General features: G+C 54.0%; 2 pseudogenes; one reads left to right on the forward strand and one right to left on the reverse strand.

The window, feature by feature from the left end:
• Positions 1-5,675: 5,675 nt before the first annotated feature.
• Positions 5,676-6,720, reverse strand: LOC137228381 (thimet oligopeptidase-like; annotated as a pseudogene).
• LOC137228382 (serine/arginine-rich splicing factor 3 pseudogene) lies at positions 6,719-11,284 on the forward strand (annotated as a pseudogene).
• The last annotated feature ends 226 nt before the right edge of the window (positions 11,285-11,510 follow it).

An 11,510-nucleotide genomic window follows, 5' to 3' on the forward strand; every position in this document is an offset into this window, starting at 1 on the left:
CCTGATATACTAGTTATTCTACCCATTTATTCAATTTTTATTTACGTATTTACACTTACGATTTTATATTTGCTTCTTTACTTTTGTCTCTCCCCTCAGCTCGAGAGAGGCTATATTCATCTGTGTTAATCACTGCTGTGTTTCCTGAACATGCCTAGAAAACATCCTGAAGAAGGGTGCCTGAAATTTGGTAAGGGATCCATCAGTTTTCTTGGCTGAATGAAGAAATATGTTCATAAATTACTGAACAAATCTCTGGGGTTTCTGAATTAAGGACTAATGGGAAGAGGAAGGCAAATGGTTGGGACAGGGTACTGCAAGAAGTAGTATTTGGAGTACTCTGATAGCTATCCTAATAGATAACATTTTGTTCATTTAAATAGTTTGAACGAGAGAGCCGGGAACTAGGGACACACAGCATCGAGGTTTTATAATGCATTCCGTAGAGTTCTTTTCAAGTGTGTTCAAATATCATTGAAAATATATGCATGCATATAAACCTCTGTTACTTGATTTAGTGCTTTACAAGAGCCCCTCAAGGAAGGGGTAGTAGCAACTCTCAGTATCCTTCCTTTACGATGAGCTTACGTTATTCAAAATTACATCGTAATTTATTTGTAACTGTGAAACTAGACTTAGTTATTTAGTAGACCCCCCCTAGAAACCTATGACGTTAATAAAACCAACAAAAATGTGTTCAGTTTCCAGTGATACACACACTACAGACTCAATTATGTGTCATCCATCTTAATGAAGGGAAGAAGTGATTTAACAAACACAGAGCAAACAGAATATGAAGTTTTGTCCTCCATTAATATTAGTAATGGATAAAGTGGGCTCCAACGCCTTCAAGGTAGCTTGAGACCCATCATCTGTGTGTCATGGGCAGGGGGATGCTCGGCCAGGATGTCTTTCTCTGTCACTGAGAAAAATTTCCATAATATATAATGATACTTACTGAAACAGATATGGGGCATTTGGGTAATTAGGAATCCGTTAGCATATTTTTCCGGAAGCCTTGACTACAAAACGAAGATAGTAGATTTGGACACTTCCAGCTATGCAGAAGTTGTTTGGGTATTCATCTTTATGCCGAATGCAGTAAGCTTATTTCATCTCTGCAGCTTCCCACATACCATTTTCCCACCTCTGTTTTGTGTTTGGAAAGACTTTCAGAAATTAAAACTCAAGTTAAAAAGTGAGTGACGGGCTTCCCTGGTGGCTCAGTGGTTGAGAGTCCGCCTGCCGATGCAGGGGATACGGGTTCGTGCCCCGGTCCGGGAAGATCCCACATGCCGCGGAGCGGCTAGGCCCGTGAGCCATGGCCGCTGAGCCTGCGCGTCCGGAGCCTGTGCTCCGCAACGGGAGAGGCCACAGCAGTGAGAGGCCCGTGTACCGCAAAAAAAAAAGAAAAGAAAAGAAAAGAAAGTGAGTGACAACTTAAATGATATATGGACTATTTTGCTGACTTACAAGAGCATGCAGAATTAAATATGACCCAGTTGAAATGTTAATTTTATTTTAATGTGTATATTGGGGTGGAGTCTTAAAGGTGCCAGAAAACAAGCATTCACCCGTCCTGTTTGGAACTGCAGCACACAGGCACCTTCAGTTACCAGTTCTGTTCATTCCACAGAATCATCTTGGGAAAACATAACTGTTTTTTATGTACCTGGTATATATCTTAATTAGTTTGAAGAATTTCCCAAATACCTGTTAATATGTAGTTCTCCAATTCCAATCTTGCCACGTCCTGTACCAGTGACACAGCACATAGGAGTTTTATTTCTCTTTCTTTCTCTGGGTTGCTGAGAACCCAACGAGAGAACAATGGAATGGCATCAAAGAGATCAGGGTTCCTGACTCAGATTTGCCATAAAATAATAGTGTCCTCTTGGGAAAATTATAGTTATTCTAGGCCCCTTTGCTTTTCTTTACTTTGACAGAGCTGCACTAGATGACCCCAAGTAACACTGCACTCTTTGCAGTAGTAGCTTAGACGTTATTGGTTTTCTGAAACAAATGAAGACAGTGACACAGGAAACTGTGCAACATCTCTGTAACTATGTTTTCTTAGAGTTGCCTCCATTTTACAGATGATAAGATGGCTGAGCACAGAAGTAGGTGTTTTGACCAGAGGTTCCAGAGTAGATGGAACTGAACCACAAGTTTCCTTCATTCCTGAAGCTCACTTAGCCAAAACATAGGCTTCTGAATATTAAGCTGTAAAGCATATTATCAGTATGCTTTAAAAGAAGCGGTTCTTCTAGGATTTCTAATTACTAGCAGGCGGTTTTGAAATTCTTAGAAGATCATCGAATTTTGTGAGATTTACAGCTCTCTTTTCCTGTCAAGCAAGTTGTATTAGTGCCAGACAATCACCTGAGCTTCTGGATGCTTCTCTGAACCTCTTGAATTTTTCTTCTTGCTATCTGAAATTCATGCCAGATAAGCCTTTTTGTAGAGAGCATGTACAGACTTGTCTGTTTTCATATAAGAAAGCGATGCAGTGAGCCAGGTCGGGGATTAAGCCCTCATTCTCAGAGTGGTGTTGAGCTCCTGGTGAAATATTATCATCTTTACCTCAGAATAGAAAAGCAGTTATCTCAAGTTTTTAATGCCATTAACTATTTATACATTTATGTATAATACATATATTTATTGTACCTACGAGGTGTGCTCTCTTTGGGAAGTACAAAGCTATTTGAGACGTAAGTTGTTCGTTTGTTTGTTTTCCCACAAATACTGTGACCCTTTGAGCAGGAAGGTCTATGTTTTACTAACATCTAGAACAAGCAGCTAACACGGTGTCTAAGATGTAGTCAATAAATATGAAATAGGTAAATGAACACATTTCTAAGGAAGGGCCAGGACATGAACAAATAGAAAATTTTCATTTTCAGTCACAAAGCCACAACAGACATAAAAATGATACAGACAACAAAGTGCCACGGTCATTCAAAGAAGGCATAGAGTTGATACAACAAGGATCTCCTCTATGGCACAGGGAACTGTACTCAATATTTTGTAATAACTTATAAGGGAAAAGAATCTGAAAACGGAATCACTGTGCTGTACACCTGAAACGGACACGACATTGAAAATCAACTATATTTCAATTAAAAACCAAACCAACAGACAACAGCAACAACAAAAAACCAGAGAGGTCATAGAAGTTCTTATGAGATTCCAGAAGAGAAGAGAAGCCAGATGAGGACGGGAGAGGAGGCTTTTGAATCAGTTCAGAGAAGTCACAGAGGAACGAGTCTTTGATCTGAACTTGAGATTAAGATTAAGATGAATTAATCTGAATTAATTAAGATTGCAACACAGGGATATTACAGATGAAGGTAATCACATAAACTTACTCTACTGAAACTTGCAGAGGTTATGAGTGTTGTTCAAGATCCCAAAGCAAGTGCATTGTGGAATCAGAATTTTAAGTGAGGCCTAATGAACTAAAAACAAAGAAACACAGAAACAAGCCCTTCCTGTGACACCACGTTGCCTTTGAAGTCGTTTTTCTTTGGCGGGTTGGCAGAAACTGGTTCCAGTGTTTCTTGCAGGAATGACTGGCCACAGGACTGGGCGTCGTAGCTTCCTGCCAGGCGGCCGAAGGTCGCAGGCAGGTGGGTCACTGGGACACACGCGGAGGGGCTCCTGCCCGGCTCCCTGGCCGCTCAGTGCCCCTGCCCCAGAGCGGGGGTGGGGGCCCCAAAGCAGCCTTGTCTGAGTCCCCTGCCACTAGAGAGAGTATTGGCCCAACACTTGTAGAAAACGGGGACCTTGCTGGCAGTTCAGTGGAGGGACACAAATAAATCTTTGCCGACTTTCTGCTGAAGCTCACGAGGGTTCACTCCTAAGCCTCTTACAAGGTCAGCTGCCGAGGCTGCGAGAGATGAGTCGGGGCTCGCCCTCCACCACGGGGAGATCGCTGGTTAAAGCGCTCACGAGGGAGTGAACCGCGTGTCCGCACCGACACGCACGGGCAGACCTCGTCGATGCCTTCTGTTCGGGGTATGAAGCCCTCTCCTGCCTCTTCCAGGCTCTCTAGAAAGCATGTGCAGAGCCTCCCACCCCACCCTCGGACTCCGCGGGCCACAGCTGGAGGGAAGAGCCAAGGAACCGTGGCAGGAAGAGGCCAGAGGTCAGCGGGCCTCGGCCGGAGCCCGTCAGTCGGTCCCCATTCACACACCACCAGACGATCCTCTTGACCTGGGCAGTAGCCGCCAACCGACCGCTGAGGTGAGCCCGGTGCGCGCTTGGCTACCTGGCATGGCTGGGAACCCCAGGATCTCCTGGCAGAGGCGGGCATTCTCCTGGGCCGGGTCCGCGGGCGTCTGCGTGTGCAGGGCCTGAACCACCTTGGCCAGGACGATCTGGCACAGGTTGAAGAGGCCTGGGGGGCGGGAGGAAGGAGACGGGGGGCTGGCACCGTGTCCAGGCCGCGCTTTCCAGCCGGGCAGACCGGAAGCCCCCTTCCCTTCCCTCGGTCCGGCCGCATCTGGGTTGGCCTCCCGGGACTTGATGAGCTTGTCCAGCAGCTCCTGAGGGACGGTGCTGCCCGTGCCCCACCAAGACTGGCAGCAGCGCCAGGGCCTCCCAGGGCACGGCGCCCCCGGCCCCAGAGCCTTCCCTCTGGTTCTCGTCACCGGCTGTCACCAGACTTGCATGCAACGTTCTTTTCTTTTCTCTTGTCGTCTTTACGTCCCTCAGCCACGCAACGCGGTGAAGCCCTGACGCTCGCTGCCGCGTCGATACACCCTGAGAACACGATGCTCAGCGAGAGAAGTCATACACAGAAGGACACACAGGGCGTGACCCCACTGAGGAGAAACGTCCAGAGCAGGTAGATCCACGGAGTCAGCGAGTGGGTTCCTGGTTGTCAGGGGCTGGCGAGGGGACGGAGTGATAGCTAAGGGCGTGAGGGACATTTTCGGGGTGACGGAAATGGTCCAAAGCAGTAGTGACGTCTGTACAGCTCAGTAAACTGTCCCCACACGCCCCGGTGCAGCCTGTGAGAGCATCGCTCTCAGGATGAAGGGCTGACCACAGGAAGACTGAACGAGCAGTGGGTCCTGGGCCCAGACGCTCAGCTGGCGCCCCCCACGTGGGGAAGTCACGGGGACTTGCTGAGCCTCCACGGAGACTGGCAGCAGCCCCCGAGCTCACAGGGCACTGCGCCCCCGGCCCCAGAGCCTTCCCTCTGGTTCTCATCACCGGCTGTCAGCAGACTTGCAGGCAACATTCCTTTCTTTTCTTTTGTCTTTTTCCAAGGCAACTCTTGAGTGCATGTATTTAACATGCAGGGAACCAGCCCTGACTCCTTGATCTGGGTCTTCCAGCCTCTAGAGCCTCGAGGACATCCATTTCCGTTATTTACGCGCCCAGTGCCTGGGGTCTGATGATGGAAGCTGACACCGAGGGCGTCACCACGTGCGGGGTGATGTCAGTGGAAGAATCCCATGGCGAGGGCCTGCCTGAGGACCACGCACGCCCGGGCCCTCCCCGCCCCCTGCCTGCAGCCCTGCGCCTGGGAGCGGAGCTGGTGCATCGCGTGCCCGACGTCGTGGAAGTTGGTCTCCCGCTCATCATGCTGCAGCAGGGAGGGCAGGTTGGGCGTAGGCTTGGTGAAGTTGGCCACCATGGCCGCGATGGCGATCTGGCAGCTCCCATCATGCTGTAGGCAGCCCGGCTGCAGGCCGAAGCAGGCCGCGTGCCCGGACTTCCCCACCCTGCGGAGGGACGTGGATGGGGCCCCGCTTCCACAGAGGAGCCCCGGCCCACGGCCGACAGGTTCCCCCACGCACGCACCGAGGATAGAGATCAGGTAGAACTTGCCGATGGATGACCTTGCCCGAGGCCGCGTCCCAGACCGTTTAGAGCCTCACGTCTTCGTGACACATGCTGGTGCCCTCCTCCAGGTCGAAGGTCAGCCCCAGCAGCTCCTGGGAGATGCCCAGCAGCCCGCGTGTGAGCGCCTGCATGGGGAAAGCCTCATTGAGCAGGTACTGGTTCACGTGGTAGCGCGTCTCCTCCCCCGGTTCATGTAGTAGCGCAGGTCCCAGGCGTTGATGGGGCCGTCAAAGTGCAGGCCCCGCCTCTGGCACTCGGCCTTCTTTAGCTCCAGGATCACGGCCGCTCCTGCTCCCCGAGGGGCTTCAGCTTCTGGGCCAGCTCACCTGCGGGCGGAGGGGAGAGGCGCGGCTACGTCCCTGGGGCGGCCCCCCAGCCACCCCCGACCCCGCGCCCCTCGAGGCAGAATGAAGGGTCTGGGAAGGTGACCCCCAAGGGCTGACACAGTGGGGTCTCCGGTCAAGGTCCGCCTGACCCCGTCCCCACTGGGACTCAGGGGGAGGCGGTGTTACCTAGGACAGTGGCCACCACCTGGCTGGTCTTGTCCATGTTCATCTCCAGCACGGAGTCGGCATGCGTGCGGAACCCCAGCAGGCGGGACTTCAGGGCCTGCAGCCTCACCAGCTCCCTGAGGATCACGCAGTTCTCCTGGAACCCAGAGACGGAAGGCGCTGGGGACCGAGGGCCATGGCCTCCCCGCGGGCCCCGGGCCAGGTCTCTGCAGGCGGGCAGGGCTCCCAGGCCACTGGCGGGCACAGCCAATCCCCCTCCCTCCTCCTCCTGGCCCGGATTTCTAGACACTTTGGTGCTGTCCTAACACGTGGTCTTTATTAACACAGGTCCTTTTGGAACCAGAAACGGCATGAACGTGATGGGCTCTAAGGCCAAGGGCAGGAAGAAATGCGGCCAGTCTTTCCAGGAGCCACCAAGGGGCCTCCCCGGGCTCAACAAGACAAACACGGCTGCCGTGCAGACAGTGGCTCAACCCCACGGCGCCCGAACACCCAGCCCCTGGACGGTGAGACAGCTGTTGCTGCAGGTGGCCCGTGGCTCACTGATGAGGCCCGGCCCCAGGCGTACGCCACCTTCTCTGGGGCCACCTCTCCGGTCTGCAGTGGGGTTCTCCTGGGAGCCCCCAGTCACCACGGGACCAGCGTGGCCTGTCTGTAGCCCAAGAAGGTGGGGACACAAGACTGTCCCCCGTGCCCCCCGCATCACCCGCGAGGCCGAGCGAGCACCAGTGGTGTCTGCGGGGAAGATGAAGGGCTCACGCACAGCCCCCATCTACAGAAGCACAGACTGCAGCCACCTGCGCTATGGAACAAACACAAGTGTCCACGCAGGACCCGATGTCTGAATGTCAAGGCCATGCCCGGGCCACGGTGAGAAGGTGCATCCCCCATGCAAGCCACAGAGAGGGGATGGGGGGGCCATCTACGATTCTGAGCTCATCGGGCATCACCCCAGAGGGAGAGGGAGAGGGAGAGAGGTAGACAGAAGTACAGAGGGAGAGAAAGAGAGAGGGAGGGAGAGACGTCTCTCCCTTCCCTGGGGGTTCTCTAGTGCAGCCAAGGCTGAAAACCACTGCATTTTGGGAGATGGGTCCTCGTGGAAGAGTTAGATAGTAGCTCAATGGCATTATCGACACATACTAAAAAGGCCCCAAATCTTGGGGAGTCAGGGAGGGGAGTGTCGGCTGCCTCGTAAACGGGGAGAGATTGGGCATCAGGGGAGGTGCCTGTGCAGCCTGCGCCCAGGGCCCCGCAGACTTCATCTCCCAGCGGTGGTCCTGGGCTGGAAGTCAGCGGGGAGGTCAGGCTGTCCAAGCATCAACGTTGACTTCAGGGCTGATCTAAAAGGCGCCTGGTGTTTGTTGAAGCAGAGAAAAGAGAAAGCAGTAGGGAGAGGATGGGAGTGGGAGGGGGAGGGAGCCCCCCTCCTCAGCACTTCTACCGCTCTCCCTCTCTCTCTCCCTTTCTCCCTCTCTCCCTCTACCTCGCTGCCTCTCCCTCTCCCTCCATCTCTCCCCCTGCCTCTCTCCCTCCCTCTCTCCCTGTCCCTCTTTCCCTGTCCCTCTCTCTCCCTCTTTCCCTCCCCCTCTCCCCCTTTCCCTCTCCCTCTCCCCCTCTCCCTCTCTCCCTTCCTCTCTCCCTGTCCCTGTTTCCCTGTTCCGCACGCTCTGGCTCTACCTCTTTCCCTCTCCCTCTCCCTCCACCTCCTTCCCTCTCTGGAGAGGGAAGGAGGTGGAGGGAGAGGGAGAGAGACATGGAGAGGGAGGGGGGAGAGGGAGAGAGAGATGGAGAGGGAGGGGGGAGAGGGAGAGAGAGGGGGGAGAGGGAGAGAGTGATAGAGGGAGGGAGCGAAAGATGTCTCTCCCTCCCTCCCTCTCTCCCTCCCTCTCTCCCTCTCCCTCCCTCCTTCTCCTCCCTCTCCCTCTCGCTCCAACTCTCCTTCTCCCTCCGTCTCTCCATCTCCCTCACTCCCTCCCAGAGAGGCAGAGATAAGGCAGAGGGAGAGAGGGAGAGGGAGAGATGGAGGGAGAGGGAGAGGGAGGAAGAGGTAGAGGGAGGGAGAGGGAGAGGGAGAGAGGGAGAGAGAAAGAGGTCTCTTCCTCCCTCCCTCTCCCTCTCTCCTCCTCCTCTCCCTCTCTCCCTCTCCCTCTCTCTCTCCCTGTCCCTGTTTCCCTGTTCTGGTCTCCCTCTCCCTCTCTCCCTCTCCCTTGTCTCTGCCTCTCCCTCCATCTCTCCCTCTCTGAGAGGGAGTGAGGGTGAGGGAGAGATGGAGGGAGAGGGAGTGACAGAGGGAGGAAGAGGGAGAGAGGAAGGGAAAGGGCGAGGGAAGGAGAGGGGGAGACGGAGGGAGGGTGAGAGAGGGAGAGTCGGAGGAGAGAGGGAGAGGGAGGGAAGAAGAGACCATATTCCCTCTCCCGGTCTCCCTCTCTCTCTCTCTCTCTCCCCCCCCCGTCCCTCTCTCTCTCATCCTCTCTCCCTCTCCCTCCATCTCTCCCTCTCCCTCTCTCCCTCTCCCTTATCTCTGCCTCTCCCTCTATCTCTCCCTATGTGGGAAGGAGTGAGGGAGATGGAGACATGGAGGGAGAGGGAGAGTTGGTGGAAGAGGGAGAGGGAGGAGAAGGAGAGAGGGAGGGAGAGAGGGAGAGACATCTTCGCTCCCTCCCTCTATCCCTCTCTCCCTTTCCCCCCTCTCCCTCCCTCTCCTCCCTCCCTCTTGTGCTCTCCCTCTCCCTCTTTCCCTTTCCCTCTCCCTCCACCTTCTTCCGTCTCTGGAGAGGGAAGGAGGTGGAGGGAGAGGGAGAGGGAAAGAGGGAGAGGGAGAGCGGAACAGGGAAACAGGGACAGGGAGAGAGGGAGGGAGAGGGAGAGAAGGAGGACAGAGGGAGAGGGAGGAAGGAAGAGACCTCTTTCCCTCTCCCTCTCCCCCCCCTCTCTCCCTCTCCTCTCCATATCTCTCTCCCTCTCTTCCTCTCCCTCCCTCTTCCTCCATCTCTCCCTCTCCCTCTCTCGCTCTCCCTTGTCTCTGCCTTTCCATCTCTCCGTCTCTGGGAGGGAGTGAGGGAGATGGAGAGATGGAGGGAGCGGGAGAGTTGGAGGGAGAGGGAGAGGGAGGAGAAGGAGGGAGGGAGAGGGATAGAGGGAGGGAGAGGGAGAGACGGAGAGGGAGGGAGAGAGGGATAGAGGGAGGGAGGGAGAGAGGGATAAAGGGAGGGAGGGATAGAGGGAGGGAGAGACGTCTTTCGCTCCTTCCCTCTATCCCTCTCTCCCTCTCCTCCCTCTCTCTCTCTCTCCCCCCCTCCTGCTCTCTCTCCCTGTCCCTCCACCTCCTTCCCTCTCCAGAGAGGGAAGGAGGTGGAGGGACAGGGAGAGGGAAAGAGGTAGAGGGAGGGCGTGCGGAACAGGGAAACAGGGACAGGGAGAGAGGAAGGGAGAGAGGGACAGGGAAGAGGGACGGGGGAGGCGGGAAGAGGGAGGGGGGAGGCGGGAGAGAGACGGGGGAGACGGAGGAGGTAGAGGGAGGGGGAGGGGAGAGGGAGAGGGATGTGGGAGAGCGAGGGGGAGATGGAGGTGGAGAGGGAGTTGGGAGAGGGATGGGGAGAGGGATGGGGAGGGGGGAAGCGGGGGAGGGAGAGAGGGAAAGAGAGAGACGCAGAGGAAAGAGGGAGAGGGAAGGGGGGGGACAGAGGGAGAGGGAGAGAGGGAGGGGCAGAGGGACGAGAGGAAGCAGGGAGAAAAGAGAGAAAGTACACACCATGTACATTTCTGTCAAATGACACCGGGGATCCTTACACAACCAGGAGAAAATAACACAGCGAGGCTCTTTCTCAGCTGGAACTGGAACTGCAGATGGGGCGAAACACCACCAGGGTGGCCACACATGTCCAGCTGCCGCCCCAGCCCCCTGAGTCTGGTCACCAGGGCTCTGAGTGTTTGCTCCAGGGACCTGGGGTTCACCCTGTCACCCTGGAGGTCGGGCCTAGACAGCAGGGCCCCGGGCTGGACACATAGGGGGAAAAGCATCCCCACAGGACAGCTTGTGCGAGCCGATTCAGCTGCGAGATTCTAGAGGCCCGGGATCACCCTGTGGCCCATGAAACCCAGGAGCCAGGAGGGTCTTGCATCGGCATTCCTGTCCGTTGGACTGTAACGTTTATGTAAGGAATCTTGGAAACAGTGGTAACGAGTGAATTCGAACGAGCTTTAGGATATTATGGACCACTCCGAAGTGTGTGGGTTGCTAAAAACCCTCCCGGCTTCGCTCTTGTTGAAAATGAAGATCCCCGAGATGCAGCGGATGCTGTCTGAGAACTAGACGGGAGAACACTCTGTGGCTGCCGAGTAAGAGTGGACCTGTCCAATGGGGAAAGGAGAAGTCGAGATCGTGGCCGCCTCCTTCTTGGGGTCGTCGCCCTCGAGATGATTATCGGAGGAGGAGTCCTCCCCCTCACCACAGATGTCCAAGACGGAGAAGCTTCTCCCGCAGCCAGAGCAGGTCCCTTTAGTAGATATAGGAGAAGAGAGAGATCACTGTCCCAGGAGAGAAATCGCAAGCCGTCCCGATCTTTCTCTAGGTCTCCTAGCCGATCCAGGTCAAATGAAAGGAAATAGCAGACCACTTTGCAAGAGGAGTGGTGCACAGGAAATAACTTCATTTGACAGGAGTATGTACAGAAAATTCAAGTTTCGTTTGAGACTTCCGAAGCTTGATGCACTTTTTAAATGTTTTAGCTGTTCACATTTGTTTGTCTCTTGGGACAGTGACACATAAAGGTGTCATTCTCTATGGTTTGAAATGGGTCATATGAGGCATGTAATATGAAGAATTGTTTCTTTACAATGTTCTCTTAAGCAAAATTGAATTTGCTTTGAATTTTTGGTCTTGCCTAGACTGAGAATAAAACTCTAACTCCTGCCCACCTAAAGTGTGATGTTTATTATTATGGAAACAACACTGGCAAACATTGAAGAGACTTTCTGTAGCTGGGATATGGTATGCAGCTGTAGTTAAGCAAGCAGTCTTTAAAAGGTGCTGTGAACACAAGCCAGCAGGTAGAAATGAAAGCCGCACCCTTACCCTAGATTAGAGGTTTAAGAATTCCACTAGTCTTCACACTGGACAAGAGGTTGTCCAGTGAGTTTAGA

The sequence above is a fragment of the Pseudorca crassidens genome, chromosome 7 (genome assembly GCF_039906515.1).
Source record: "Pseudorca crassidens isolate mPseCra1 chromosome 7, mPseCra1.hap1, whole genome shotgun sequence".
In the NCBI taxonomy this organism is placed as follows: domain Eukaryota; kingdom Metazoa; phylum Chordata; class Mammalia; order Artiodactyla; family Delphinidae; genus Pseudorca; species Pseudorca crassidens.